The following is a 16,372-nucleotide window of genomic DNA, read 5'->3' on the forward strand; positions in this document are numbered from 1 at the left end:
GAAATTTATCTATATGAATGACTAAGTAGCAAGTACATCGACCTATGGGTAAAAAATTTATGTGCATAAATGGCTAAGGAGAATGGACATAGACCTATGGGGAAAATAATTATCTGCATGAATTGTTTAAGTGACAAGAACATCAACCTATTGCCAATAATCGACCCATTTCTTAGTCGATAAAGGTCCATCTTCATAATTTCAAACTTATTGAAAAAATTAAATGAAGATCGTTTAATTAATCGAAGACTTAAAACAAAATACTCACACCAAATCTTCTAGAGATTCGTGGACAGAAAAATCAGAAAAGCATTTGTTTGTGTAACATTTTAAATGTTTTCCCTAAAAACTGCTGTTCATTTCAAAAGACTACTTTGTTTTATCTATTTATAGTTCTTAAATTAATACTAAGAGAAAACAAAATCTACTACTGCTGTGCAACTTTTTTGATTCTTCTACAAAATCTTTTGAGTCTTTCAGAAGATTTTGTTCCACAATTGTGAAAGCAGCGCTCAGCAAAGAAAATATAGCATTAAAACCTATCTGTGTGTTTCAATGGACAAAGTACAATTCTACACCTATATTTCCTCTGTTTCACGTCACAGGCAGCCTGTGCTCCCTCCTTTTCCCGTTTCATGTTTAGTCTTGATCTCCCTTTTTCATTCTTCACTTCTTCACTTCTTTCTCTCTTCCCATTTTCTTGAAACATCAATCAATAAATGAATACTATGATTCATCAAGACAAAATGTCACTCCATACTAAACGGGTCGACCCTATAAAATCCCAGCCAAAAAGAAGAGAGCTTCCACTCCATACTAAAATCAAGAGTGAACTAACTCTGATAGGTTGAGCTCATTTACACACTATTTTTTATGTGTATATATATTTTGTTTGTTGTTTAAGGTACTGACGTCTGTGCCTTGATTTTATAGTTTAGCCAATCCAACCTTAAAGGTCTAAATTTTGGAAAAAGATTAAAAACAAAATGGATCGAGGCTATTTCGAAGTTGTGATGAAGGAACCCTTCTTTCGGAAAATGTTGGTAAGTTTATTAATTGTAAATATTTTGCATCTACGCATAAATCCGTAATGCCTCCTATATATATTCTCAAAAGTGCCATTATATGCAACTGATATAGTGTCAAAAAGGCAAAATAGCATGGAAAATGTTGGGTCCATAAAATTCCTGTCTAGTAACTTTTATCTCGTGGCATTTTTAGTTCCTCTCACAAGGTTAAGTTTGTAGAGATAAATATTTAAGTCCAATAATTTCTCAACAAAACAGAAGCTTCAAGACATTCTTGTGAGCTAGTTGGTTGAAATTCTGACTTTTTTGGAAGATATAATTCTGTGAAATATAGTGAAACTTTTAACTACCTTACACTCCAGAAATTGGGAATGTGTTTCTTTCTTTAGTTTGCATCCAAAACAGAGAAATTTACTCATACTGCAGATATGTTATGATTTGCAGAATATAATAACTCATCATTTTATCATTATTTAGCTGTCGCTTGCGTGTCTTCACATTAACATCTGCTAAGTGAATCGTACTTATCACTTGATTGTTGAAGTGTATTCTATCTGAGCATATTCCTGACTCTACATTTTTTATGCAGAGTATACCTTTTGCATTTGGCCATCGATACATGAAGAAGGGGCAAAAGTTTGAGAAAGAGGCTACTCTTCAGACTGATATATCGTGCCAGCTGGCCGGTTGTAATCCGCGGTTATGATAGACTTAAATTTCGAAATGGGTGGGGTGGATTTGTACGTGTCAATGAGCTGCGTGTAGGAGATGTTTGCCGTTTTGAGCTGATTGATGAGGAGGAATTCATATTTAAAGTTTGCATTAACCCAAGTCTCAATGAAGTATAGTCGATTGAAATAGAGACAATTCCCTTTGATTAGTTAGCTTAATATCTGGTTCAAATGTTTCTACTTGAGAGGGAAGATGGAATGTGAACTAGACATTGTATATTCATTATCGGATTGAAGGTTGATGTATCAAAAGTTTAAATTAATGAATTTACATCATTTTGTGAAGTGTAAATGCTTTAACATACTTTCTCATCCACAGCCTGGAGTTCCTTAGCCTTTGACACTGTAAAATTGCTAATCAACTCTTTTCAATTTGAAACAAGTACTCGAGTCAAGATCCAAGTCGGCTTATATGATCAAAAGTTGCTGTTGTCATATCAAAATTTTCTAACATCATATTTCAATTTATTCAATATGATGCTTCCTTTTGGTAACAAATATATTTACAAATTCATCAAAAGTTTATAGAAGACTAAATTGATACGTGACAATATATATTTTAAAATAAGTACTGATCTATCTTTTCTTCTAAGAAGGCAGTCCTTCAAATATAATATACTCCATTAAAAAGTTTGAAGAGCCGCTAAAGTTAAAGGCAAGGTGGTCAGCCATTTCCTCAATTAGAAAAGTCGAACACCTTTGAGTTCTACTAAATTTTTGCTGCCTGTATTTCAAAGTGGTAGTTGATCAAGCTAAGTGCCTGTTTGGATTAACTTATTTTAGGTGCTTTAAAGTTAAAATAAATTTTAAGCACTTTATAGTCAACCACTAAATAATCATATTGCGAAGTTAAACTTAAAATTTTAATTGATGCTTTAAATATTAAATATATAAATGTTAATAAATGGCACTATATAAACATTGATTTAGAGATGATGTACTTCAAGTTGGGCATTTGAAATAGAAACCTGATATGAAGAAATGTTTTACGAGGAAAGTAATCTTTTAGAAAAATATTTTTGGGTTAAGAAGTTAATTTTTGGTGTTTGGTGATTAAGAAATGCTTTTTAAGGAAAACATTTTCTATCGAGAGAGGAGAATGACTTTCCCATCGTCATCTTTTTTAACATTTATCTAACACTTTTAACTTCATTACTCGCTTCAACTAACTTATGTATTATTAGTAAAAAAAATATTATCACACTGCCTCCGCTTTACTAATACTATATTAATATTTATTATATACATCCTTGGAAAATTATTTTGCAATCAACAACTAATATCGGGAAACGTTTTTTTAAGAAAATATTTTTCAACAAAAACAGCTTTCATGAAAAATGACTTTTTCATACCAAATAGCTTGATAGCAATGTCCCTCCACCTTTAACCAAAGGTCTTAAATTTGAGACATGAGAATGAAAAAGAATTTGATAGGGAACGGTTCTCCCCTTATGCGGTGGGAATCTCGATTAGTGCGGCCCCAAAGAACACCCGCACTACAACAAAATATGCTTTTAGCGGCAATAACTTAATTGCCGCTAATTATATTCTAGAATCAATTATTACCGGCAATATCAAATTTTAGCCCTAACAATAAATGCCGCTAAAGGCTTTAGCGACCTTGAATCTAATGGCATTAACCAATTGGTGGTAAATGTTTTTGTGGCAATAACTATTGCCACTAAAAGGAAAATATATTGCCACTAAAAGCCTCTTTTGGTGTAGTGCCGGGGGAAGAAAAAAAACAAGGTTAGTGTTTTGGTGTCTAACATCTGGTCCCAAAGTCTATCGAAACTCAAAAACCAAACTCACGTTGCTTGTAAAATCATGAAACGGCCCCAAACATTAGGGGATTCTAATGAATTGCACGTTAGGAAGACAAGTCTAAACTCTTACAACATTTAAGCAGGTACATATATTTGATGTGAACTTCTGTTGTAGAAATTAACAGTTGGGTGAGTAATTATGAAATACAAAAAGTTTTCAAAGATGATTAGTTTTTGGTGAGGAAAAAGATATAAATCTGCCCTTTATATTTCTAGTTTAGTTTTCCTTTGAGTGGCGGATTTAAAGACTTGGATAGAGACCGTTAAACCAAATGAGTCCTCACCTACGTTCCTTGTCAAAATAGTCAAATATTTGGTGAAAGGTTATATAACCAATTCCAAGTTCACTTAAGAAGAGGTGATTTTTTTTTTTTTTTGGGCATTGTCTAATCTTGTTTAATTCCTTTTTATTAAAAATATCAAAAAGAAATTACAGTGAGTTGTTTGGTGTTTGGTGTAAGAACAATAGTTTCGACCCAAAATTGCACATAGCTAATACAATCTTTGGTTTGCCACATAAAGCTATACTAATAAGAAAATTGGTTCCTAATGTAAAACTTTGCATAATTTACGATAAGTATTTATTGGTGCCCTAGTAAAATTGACAACTAACTATAATAATAAGTTAAATACATTGATAATGAAGAAATATTTACACTTTTATTAATGTGTATAACTCCATAAAAAAGTTTTCCAAACAACTCAATAAAAGTGAAATGAGAATTTGAAAATGACTTGTATGCTTTTATCGTTTACTAATATTTTCAGAAGATTATAAGTCCATGTGTAACCAAATTGAACAAATGACGACATCGCACCATTTAAATGTAACTATTTGTAAGCAATCACTGCAATCACCGGTCCACTGTGCTACCTAATTTTTTCCAAACTGGTCTAGCATAAATCTCCCAACATTAATGAATATAATTTGAACATTTAATGCTATTTAATTTTGACCCCTCATTGCACATTACTTGCAAAGTTGTGATATCTACTTGGCATGATAATATACGTGCAATTTAAGGGTGTAAAATGCAACGGACTCATTTTAAAATCGACTATACAAATTCTCGTTATCCATGTTTCCCGAGTCCGGAGCCAAAATGGCATGTTTTAGAGCTAATACCCCAAAATAGGATGCCTTTTTTTATATACCAAAATGGGTATTTCATTGGTTATCCAACGAAATACCCGCAAGCAACACTGTTCCGGTTCGGGTGGTGAAGTTGTGTATGAAGCAGGTTCGGTTAGATACAACCGTGGTCCTGAAATAGGGCAAAGGTTTCCAATTTCCCTAAAATATGATCGTCTGCAACGCGTCCTAAGGAGTAAAATGTTCGTAAATGATCCTGAACTATCGGTGGTTATAACCAGACGATGTCCAAGTTCATTTACAGCCGATGGTTCACCAATTTATGGTGAGATGCCAATTACGGACGATGAATCTTTATCGTCATTTCTTCGTTGTCCTGAGATTTTTAAAAATCACATATGCATAGCGGCGCTTGACATGTATGCTACAGTTCAACGCTCTACCCAGGTCGAAGTACCGACCGACAATGAGTTCGATTTTGGAGGTACTACCTATCTCCCAAGTTTGAATATTGGTTTTTCAAGGGGTGTAGTTCAACAACAAACAATTGTAGGATTTGGTAGTCAGTCAAATAATACAACTAATTATGATACACAGTATGATGGTATGGCTTCAACGCACGATCATAACTTTGATTGGAGTGGACAGAATCGTGAGACGGGTGGACCAAGTAATGCTACTACACAATTGCATAATTTGAATTGTAATGTACGACACCCTTCACATCCTAGTCCAAGTGAATTGGACAGTGATAGGTAAATATAATCATATTTTATTCACTTTATTCATGGATTGTATGTGTTTGACTTGTAAATTCTATGATTTTTTCTTATTTATAGGTATAACGATTTTGAAGATAACCCCACGTTGACTCAGCTCACACAAATTTTGAGCAATAACGATTTAGCTAATGATATAATAAATGAGTCGGATAGCGATAGTCCATTAGATCATGAAGGGACGGACGATGATCAATCGTCTGCCGACGGTGACGATTCTGATGAAGATGTTGCGGCTCCCGGTAATCTTGGTGTTAATTATCATTCAAATGTGATCTCATATTTGGTAATACAGAAGAAGTAGAACCGGAAGATTTTGCATACATGAGAGATAACGGGTCTGTTCGGGCTGCACTTTGGAATTCCAATAATCCTAAAGTTATCAAATCAGGTTAGTTTGGTGCGACTAATTTTTTTAATAATATATTATTTTGGAATTTTGTGATTTTAATTGGTGTAATTAGAAGTTGATATTTTTTCTTGTACATGTAAATAGGTATGTTATTGTTATACCCTATTTTAACCGGAGTCAAAATAGTTTACAACATCCCGATACGGGGTTATTTAAAGTTAAGAGTCGCCACCTAATTATTTATGGTGAATTAGGGCACCTAGCTTATAGCTCCTTTTGGCACAGAAAAAAAAACAGTGTAAGATATTCCTTTTCGAAAACCTCGGGATAATAGAAGTGAAACTTTAAACCTCGTTACTTTAGAAACATCCATTCCCACTCCAGATTAGATATGGATTTAAAAACTTTATATCTCAATGCTATATTCCATATGATAGAATGAGTAAATACTTTGTAAACTTAGATGTGATGATGCTATGTGACAGATGACTTGATTAATAACTAGGTGTTTTCATATGTGTCTAGATCAAGATCAACTAACTTCAGAATGTTCAAACTTTAAACAAGTCACCAAAACAAACAATCAAGTATTCGTGGTAACAACTAAAAAATGATTAAGTATAATATCCATAATAAGTAACTAAAGGAGAAGTATAGCCAAACGTTTTTCAATTCCTCTCGCTTCTCTTCGGGTTTTGGTTTGTATGAGCTTCGAGAGAGAGCGAGAGATAGGAGTGATTGAAGATGTAGATGCATGTTTCAGATCTAGCGGCGGCATTGGCGTCGTTGAGTCTCAAAAGAAACTCTTCGGCTCCGGCAATCGTGCAACAATTTAAAAAAAGAAGATGGGATTAGAAAAGGTAACCAAATTCAAGACATATGAAGATGAAATATATGGAACAAGGACAATGTTATCTTCTGGTTTAGCAAGGAACACTAAAACATTTCATATGGCCAGAACATCAAAAATATACTTTTAGAAATTTTAAATGAACAAGTATATTTTTACAAGTAATTCTCGCTTTTAAAAATGTTTATATCTTTAAATGCCTTCCTCGACTTAACAGAAAAATGGATATAACAGATCACATTTGTCCAGAGGAAATTCGAATTCAGTGGTTGTATTTATTCTATGACAGGTAGATGAACAAGGTCATATAGGCATGATTGTAATTCACAAGCAAACAACACAGGTCATAACCTTTTAAAACAAAATGAGACAAGAACGAAGCGCATGATTTTTATAAACATATGATCCCTAAAATCATAATATCTAACTGCAGGACAATAGCTCGAATGGAAACATCATCAAGGATTGACTAAAGACGTGTTGGTTGTCCATTATTCATGGTGTTTAAAACGAAGAGCCAAAAGAATAATAACTAATGTTATGACCATCAGAAAATCTATTCATATATATATATATATATATATATAAAAGTAGTTCAGTCAGGCTCTTTTCTTTTTGCTCGACTAACATGTACAAACAGAAAACATAATCCCTTCATGATGTATGTATATAAACAAACTTTAAATCACGTTTTCTACACAGAAACTAAATAAACTGCAACTCACATATTCAAATAAACAAACATTTATTAAAACCAAAACACAATAAACAGGGGAAGGAATTTAATTTTGCGGACCTTTCGTGGGTGCAGTGAAGTGGAGCGTCGGATCTCGAATCTATACTCGACGCCAAAGTAAAAGCCGAGTTGAATAATTTAATACTCTCGATGAGTGTTTTCCAGATATAGTGATAAAGTATGAATACTTTTGGAGAAGGTTAATTAAGGCCAGATTAAAAAGACTTTGTAACCAAAAAATACTCGTGTCCCGATCAGTGTGTTCAATCCCCTTTTCTTTTCTTTTTTCAGAGTGAGGCTCTTTTTCCCAAATTGAAGAATAGGGTCTTCTATATATAACCCCGAATGCTAGGTTTTTGTTTTTTTCAAAAAAAAAAAAAAACGATGTCGGACTGCAAAATTTTACTTGAAAAACTTTTGAATTTCATTTTGAGATCCGGATTTGAAATTCAAAAATCTGTACTTGAATCCCCATGAAAGTGAAAATCAGAAGGGAGAAAAAGACCTACGAAGAAGAGGACAAAGGTAACGTTAATATTTTTCCCGAAATAGGCGAACCCGAAACTGAAATCTACTCCCCATGCTGAGTGAAGGCTGGGATTTTTATGCAAAACTGGAAAAGAGGAAGGAGACAAGTAGTCTGGAGACTATCCGAAAATGGAAAAACAAAAGCTCACTTTTAGGTCAAGGTTTTTGCCTAATTTCTGAGAAAGGAAATGGGGAAGGGAGAAATGAAGAAGGAGGCGTCTGATTAGGTTTAGGTTGATCAAGCTGATGAAAAATAACGAGGTTGGGCCGGGTAGCGGGTAAGGGGGGCTGGTCTGTTGGGATTTTAAAACGTGGGCTACGGATTGTTGTGGGCTAGTCACGAATTGGGCCTGTTTTGGCTGAAAAAATGTTGATCTTTTCTCCCCTATTTTAATTATTCTTTGGGCTTCTAATTTAATAACTAGTACCATATATACTATATGAAGACAAATAATAATTAGTATGTAGAAAGTAGAGGATTTAATAAAGTAAAATTAATTTAACGAGTACAAATCCTAAAAAAAAAATGAAACGACGACGAACCATTTAAAATTTGTGATAAAGTAATACTAGTAATGTTGATAGTAGAATAGTGAAAATTAATAATAGTGAAAATAAAGTGTTTAGCTCGTCAATAAATTTAGAAGCTCCAGTAAATAAATTGAAATAAAGGAGGGACAAAATTGGGTGTCAACAGTTATTTCACAGCAAGAAGCAAATGAAAGGTGCAGTGAGACTCTATAATATAGCCCACAAAAAAGAATTTAAAACATATCAAGCCAAAGGTACATTTTGGAAGGTTATTTGCAAGCGGCATGAGAAAGGTTGTAGTTGGATGATCCATTTTTCGTTGATCGGAAGTGGTATGTGGAAAGCAGGAAAAATGATTGAGCCACATAATTGTGACACGGATGATTATACAGAGGATCATTTCAATTTGAATAGCAACATGATTGCTACTTCATTGATACCATATGTTATGATCAATGCACAAATCAGTATTAAGTTTGTTCAGGAAACTATAAAACGCATCCATCACTATACTCCTAGTTATAGAAAAGCGCAAAAAGGGTGTAAGAAAGCTTTTGAGATGGTGTATGGTGATTTCGAAGGTTCTTTTAGGGCATTGCCTAGATACATGGATGCCCTAGAACATTTCAATCCGGGCACTATTGTTGAGTGGACACACGAGTCAACTACAATGCAAGGCGAACACATCTTCAAGTATCTTTTCTGGGCCTTTAAACCAAGTATCGATGGATTCAAAAGTTGCAGGCTGGTCATCTCAATAGATGGCACCCATGTCTATGGTAAGTATGAGATGAAATTGTTGATTGTTGTTAGCATTGATGCAAACGGAAACATTTTTCCACTTGCATATGCTATAGTTGAATGTGAGAGCTATGAGTTATGGACTTGGTTTCTCAGTTTATTACGGAGACATGTTGTTTGTGATAGAAAAGGCATTGGACTAATTTCTGACTGTCACCAAGAGATCTTGCAATGTGTAATGACACATGAATGCTTACAGCCACCCACCACTAGAAGGAGGAATGAAATGGATATTGCTCCTACTCGCATGGCTAGGAGGTGTGGAACTTGCAGGCAAACCGGTCATAACAAAAATCGTTGCCCCAATCGTACTCAGTAGTTGTTGTTGCTTGTTTACTGTTAAGTTTATTCATGAGTTCTATGTTGTTGTTATCTTATGTAATCTTTGTTATCTTATGTAATCTTCAATAATATGTTGTTGTCCTTACTTTAAAATATAAACGGTTCGTATTGTAGAGTTTAATTTTGTCTTTAATTTAACAGTTATTGTTGGATAGAACTTACACAACTCTTTATTGAATGAACATAAAATTACATTATAATTGAAAATTAAAACACATAAGACATAGTTGGTCTAAGGGCGTTTGTTAGGCATGTCATCATCCGATTTGTAAAGTTCGTGTGCTAAAACACTTGCTCTTTCATGCTCTGTTAGCGTGCGATTTGTTGCTGCAGCTTGTTCTTCAGCGAGCTTAAGGATATAGTACCTACAACGTCTCACCAACATCCTATTATTCTTTTTTCGAATTTGTTTCATAACTACCTCATATTCTACCATATCCCTGCGTTCCATCCACACAGAGAATCGACGTGGCTTGGGTGCCCCCAATTGCTCAAGCTCATTCATGAGCATATTTGACTCATGGTACCTATGCTCCCATTCACGGCGTAATCCGCAGTAGTACTCTGTCACGACCCAACCCCGTGGGTCGCGACCGGTACCCTAACTGGGTACCCATACGTACCTACCTAACAGAGTTGGCGAACCGGACAGAGAATTCATAATAGGTGTTCACAGATTCAAGCCAATACAAATACGGCGCGCGCGAAAATATATACATACATGAACATACTGACGCTTACACATAAGCCGTTGAGGCTAACATAGCGGACAGAGTCACAAACTCGTACGTACCTACCTGAACAGTAGCAACCCGTAACCCACATATATATCTACAGGCCTCTAGCGGACATACAGAGTCATATGACGGGACCGGGCCCCGCCGTACCCCAAGCTACTATACATACAGAATATGTAAATGACAGAAGATATATACCAAGAGTACACGCTCCGGATCAAAGGAGCTCTCCCAAAACAGCAGAATCAGTGTCCTAGACTGGCGGCGTATCACCGGGTGCGTCTGTACCTGCGGCCATGTAACGCAGCCCCCGAAGAACCGGGGGTGTTATGTCCCGTGTTTTCGTATAATTGGAAATCGAGAAATAATTACGATTTGTGTGTTAAAAAGGAAATGATTTAATTTTTGTGAATATGACTATGTTGGTTGTGAAATCTTTAAATGCTAAGACCTCGGGAAAGGCCAAGGGTAAACTTGGAACTTCGTAAATTAGTTTCGGGAATTTCAAAACGGGGCATTTTAAGAATTGGGCCCAAGAAATTACAATGCAAATGAAGCCCAAACAAATGAAGGGGGGGCCGGCCATAGTAGTGGCCCAAGCCCATTTTTAAAGGGGCATGTGCTATGCACATGACCCCTAAAGTAGATATATACATGGATTACTCTTGACTTATCACAAAATTAAAAAAAAAAATCAAGAACTCACCAAAAAAGGGGTTCGGCCGAAGTGAAAAAGGAAAAGAAGAGAAAAATTCCAAGCTTGTGTAGTGATTCAAAAATCTTGGTTTCTACATATTTGTGAAGTACTCAAGACGCTCTCCGACGTGGTATAAATAGTTTGGCACGAGGACGACGTTTTCGACAAGTCGGGTTTTCAAGAAAAGGTAAGAATTTTGCCCCTTTTTGTGTTATAGAATTGATGTGAATGTGTTAAGCATTGGAAGTAGATGGAGATCCCGTAATTTTAACGTAAATAGAAAGTCGTGGGTGTGTGTGTGTAGTGTGTTTGGCCGTGAGTTATGGAAGGAAAGAAATGGTTTGAATTGATCTTGTTTAAGTTGGCATAATGTGTTGTTGTGACCCTTAGGTCGTAATTGATTGATTGTTGAATTAAATTGGCGGTGGAAAACGAATTCGGATATTATCGGAAAGTGTATATCCTTGGTATTCTTATGTATATCAATGTATATTTTGGGGTGCTATAGACTTTAGATATGAATCTATATCGATGTTGACGAATTCGGATTGAAACGACGTTAGTTAGAATGTTCGTCGTGAATTTTAATGTTTTGAAGAATTATGGAACTAATGGATTTTGGTGCAACTTTGTGTATGGTTTGAATTGTAATGAGAATGTGGTTGTATAAGTTTGAATGTGGGAATGAATACAAATAGGTAGATATAGAATTGGAATTTTGAAAATTTGAATGGAAAGTTGCCAACTTAAGAAATCATGTAGGACTTTGAAGCTAGAGTGAATTGATTGTTGTTTACATTGTTTGGTTGATGTGTGGGCTGTTGTGGTTGGTTAATTTGAGCCGAGCTACGCCTCGGGGATGTTAGATTTATAGGGGAAATGCTGCCGAAATTTCGGTAGGCAAATATGAAGTTAAAGGCATTTTTGAGCCTAAGAATCTCAATTGGTAACTTTGACCATTTGCAGATTTTTGACGAAACGGGACGGACTTTTGGAGGAGCTTACGACATCTGAGAGGTATGTAAAGCTTCCCAATTCTTTATTTGGCATATCTTAGTGTGTTAGTTGAATACGAGACCTTCCGGAGCATTTCTGCTCCTCGAAACCCGATCCACAGGAAAGTTACTATTCATTCAATTCGATTGAAGCCTAAAGGCTCCCTTTTGGCTAGAATGCCATTATTCGTCCGAAACCTATCGAAATGTGGTCGGGTAACCTAGAAATGATTATGTATGACCCTTGGCATATTACTGCTCGTAAAAATATGTTCGCCACCTCACTTCGACTCGAGGTGGGTCCGCTACCCCAAAATGCCCGATTTGCCCTTCGGGCCATCTTTGAGAATAGAGTTGAACGTACCACTTCTGATCTTTGGAACATCCTTCCACGGGGTATGTTTGGACTATTCTATGCACTAATCCAGGTTTTGAACTATATGGACCATTTTGGAATCGTTTTGCAAAACGAAACCTTATGTCGACTAAGTATTCGACTATTTTGTAATAGGATATGATTTATGAGGTTACTTTGTTTTGAAACACTATTTTGAAATACGATTTGCATTTGTTTGCTCACGACTCCGCTCGTGCCTTATTATGACTTCGTTCACCGGTTCCCGGGCCGGTTTTGATTCGTGCGTTTTATGATAATTCGGCCGTATGCTGTGTTACGGTTCCCAAGGCTTCGCCATAGGGCCGGGTTCCGTTTGGAGTTATGCTGTGATATGGCTCGGGATGCGATACGCTCACCGATGATTATAATTATGTTCGGGGATGTACGGAGATTTGAAACCTTCTGGTGTTATGCTGTGTGTGGTGCCAGCGTCGGAGTGGCGACCACGTTCTTAAGCGTTTGCATGATTTTATTTGCATAAAATATATGTATATGATTCCGATACAGATTTTGACATACCAGTTTGTACCCCACTTTGACATTTGATTTGCTTTCGGTTTTGATCTATAATTCTGTACTCCGTGCTTTACATACTCAGTACATATTTCGTACTGACCCCCTTTCTTCGGGGGCTGCGTTTTATGCCCGCAGGTGCAGATATCGGTGATCCTCCGCAGTAGGCTTCACTTCTTGCTTTTCGGAGTACTCTTACTGGGTCCGGAGTCCACTCTTGGTACAGACTCCTCTACTCTGTATATACTTTGTATATTTGACAGTTTGGGTACGGCGGGGCCCTGTCTCGCCTTATGTTATGTTTTGAATTCGTAGAGGCCTGTAGTCATCTTTGTGGGGCGAGGGTCCTATGTGTTTATTGTCTGATTTTGCTTTCGGGTCTTAAAGCGGTCTGTTTGATATGATGGCCCTAAATGGCCCTTTTGTATATATTTGTATTTTGACCGGCGATATCTATTCCGCCGCTTTGTTTGAGTTTGATTTGATATGACCGCTTAAGACATATTTTCGATATAAATTATGTTTGATATAACTTCTTGAAAATTCTGAAATAAGTTTGGATTCGGAAATGAATATGCGATTTGGTCTGGGTACCCAGGTAGGGTGCCAGTCGTGGCCCACGGGGCTGGGTCGTGACAAAAGTGGTATCAGAGCGGTTTGTCCTCGGAATGTCTACAGGCCGTGTCTCGTAGAGTCTTGTTTATCGATGTGTTGTGCACCACATCTATAAACGGGAAGCTACAGGGCATTTAGGATGTCACTTTCTTTGGAATCTTAGATCGTGCGATAGAGCTGTGCTATTAGGGTGATTTTGACCTGACTCGCCTTTGTGTTTGCAGTGATGCCTCCGAAGAAGGCAACGGCGGCCCAGAAGGGCAAGGCGAGGATTGGAGAGACTAGCCAGGCACAGCGAGCTACCCGGGCTCGTGTCTATGATTTGCCTGAGGATGTGCCTCATTCTGAGGGGTATGCTACACCCCCACTAGTACAGCCTGGAGCAGGACCTTCAGCAGCTCCAGAGGTCCGTGTACCCGCACCTGAGACTCCAGCTCCTCAGCCAGGGGCGGAGGATAGAACCCTGAGGGAGGCTGTACAGCTGTTGACTACACTGGTAGCAGGACAGGCTCGCAGGCGCGGGCGGAGGGACGACGATGATGATGACAGGCGGGACAGCCTGAGAGTTCGGGAGTTTTTGCTATGTGGCCCTCCAGAGTTCTTCGGGTCTAAGCCCGACGAGGACCCCCACGACTTCATTCGGGGGATGCGACGCTCACTGGACTTGGTCAGGGCTTCAGAGACCGAGTCAGTTGACCTGGCTTCGCACCGGCTTCGAGATGTGGCTACCCACTAGTACGAGACTTGGGAGCTGTCTAGAGGAGAGGGTGCCCCTCCAGCCACTTGGGATCAGTTTGTGACAGCTTTCACCCGCCACTTTTTGCCACCAGAGTTACGGCGGGCACGGGCTGATCGATTCTTACGTCTGCAGCAGAGGGGTCGGAGTGTTCGCGAGTATAACCTTGAGTTTGATTCTCTGGCCCGATATGCACCGGCCGTGGTTATAAGGAAATTGATTCAATCTTACTGAAGGAATTCGGGCGGATTTCAATCTCGAATTCCGAGGCATGGAGTCGTATCTAAGGCTTGCGGCCGAGCCTATTACGTTTAGAACATGCCTAAGAATGAAGGGGTAGGCTTTACATACCTCAGTTGCGCCTTACGCTCGCTTAGCTTCAATTCCAATTTCGCCCAGAATCTACAAATGGTCATGTTTACCAATTGTCAAATTCAAGCCTCTAAGAATCCATACTTAATCACATAATTGCCTACCGAAATTTCGGCAGCATTTCCCCTATACATATAACATCCCCGAGACTTAGCTCGGCTTAATATATCAACAACAGCAACCCAACAATCCAACAACAACATTAACAACAACAACAAGTACTACAAAATACACAATATGGCATAACTAGCCATCTTTCCGACATAACACAATATCTTTCATTCCGACCTTACACTTCCAAACCAATCTTACTATTTTCATATCCGTTACTCTTCAAGATCATTACAACATGATTCGGAGGCATATCATATCATTTCCACAAAATATTCATAAGGTATACACAATATACAAGCTTCCTACCAAAAGCATAATTCACCCACAACTTCTAATCTTTAGCCAACATGTTCATGACATATTTCTATCTTCCAACTTCATCAATGATAATCATAGTTTGCATTTTTCTACTTTCATTTCCACATTTACATAAACTACAATAAAGTTGCATACTTTCCTAGCACAACTTAACAACTATTTTTCCATGACAACAAGAACCATTTTTCTTCCATTCACTTCACAATAACACAATTAACATGCTAAAGAAATTTAATTCACCATCCATCATACACATAACACCACACGGCCATGCCCTACATTTTCCAAATTCCACTAATTCATTCAACTTTCATTTCCAATATAAATTCTACCATAACCACAACTAGATTACCACATAAAATTCAACTCATATTATCTATACATCAACACACACTCACGGCCAACATACACACACCCCTAACACACAAAACTTTCATGCTTTTCATTCATTTCCACACACTACAACATACATACATCTCCCATAACATAACAAGGACATAAAATTCTTACCTTCTCTAAGATTTTCCACTTGGTGCTAAGGTTGCTTCCTTGCCAAGATAGTTATACCACCTTGAAGAGAATCTTGAGCTTAGTAATAATTCCAAAAGGGGTGGATTTTTAAACCAAGGATTTGAGCTCCAAGAATTTTTTTTCTTTTTCCTTTCTCTTTTTCTCCTTAGCCGATTGCTTCTCTTCTCTTTTTCTCTTATTTTTGCTTTGTTTTCTTGAACCTTCTATGGATGATCATCCATATATTTATCCATTCAATTAATTGTCACATGGAATAATTCCATGGACTTGGGCCATGAAGTATGGCCGGTTGGGCTCCCTTTCCTTGGGCCTCATTTTCCTATTTTTTTTTTTAGCCCAATTGACTACAAATCTTGTTTTGTAATTTCCGAAACTAATTTCCTAAATTCCAATTTTGCCCTTGGCCTCCTCTCATATTTCCACACCAATGTTATCCTAGCCGGCACATTCATACTAAGTAAGGCCCAAACATAGCCTCATTCGTTACAAGTCAAGTTATCTCGAATTTTTCCGAATATACAAAAATGCCGGATGTAACATACTCACATGGATCTGATTTTTTCAGCATCCGAAAATCATCCTCTCGTTCATCAAGCATGTGCGAGTTATACATGTCCATCTAGAAATCATATGGAACCCATGTTCCCCAGTCGCTGTTGGGTGACTCTGAACTTGAGCTATCATTTCTGTTTTCCGGGAATGCCTAAGCAAAACGTGAGGAAGAGCTTCCAGGAGTGTTCTCTTTATTCT

At 37.3% G+C, this 16,372-nt stretch overlaps 1 long non-coding RNA gene across 1 annotated transcript; it reads left to right on the forward strand.

The window, feature by feature from the left end:
* The first annotated feature begins 438 nt into the window (after positions 1-438).
* Positions 439-2,057, forward strand: LOC132626148 (uncharacterized). The gene is made up of 3 exons (XR_009577097.1): positions 439-846; positions 934-1,043; positions 1,618-2,057. It is a non-coding gene; the product is annotated as an uncharacterized LOC132626148 (long non-coding RNA).
* Positions 2,058-16,372: the final 14,315 nt, after the last annotated feature.

The sequence above is a fragment of the Lycium barbarum genome, chromosome 1, assembly GCF_019175385.1.
Source record: "Lycium barbarum isolate Lr01 chromosome 1, ASM1917538v2, whole genome shotgun sequence".
NCBI lineage: Eukaryota > Viridiplantae > Streptophyta > Magnoliopsida > Solanales > Solanaceae > Lycium > Lycium barbarum.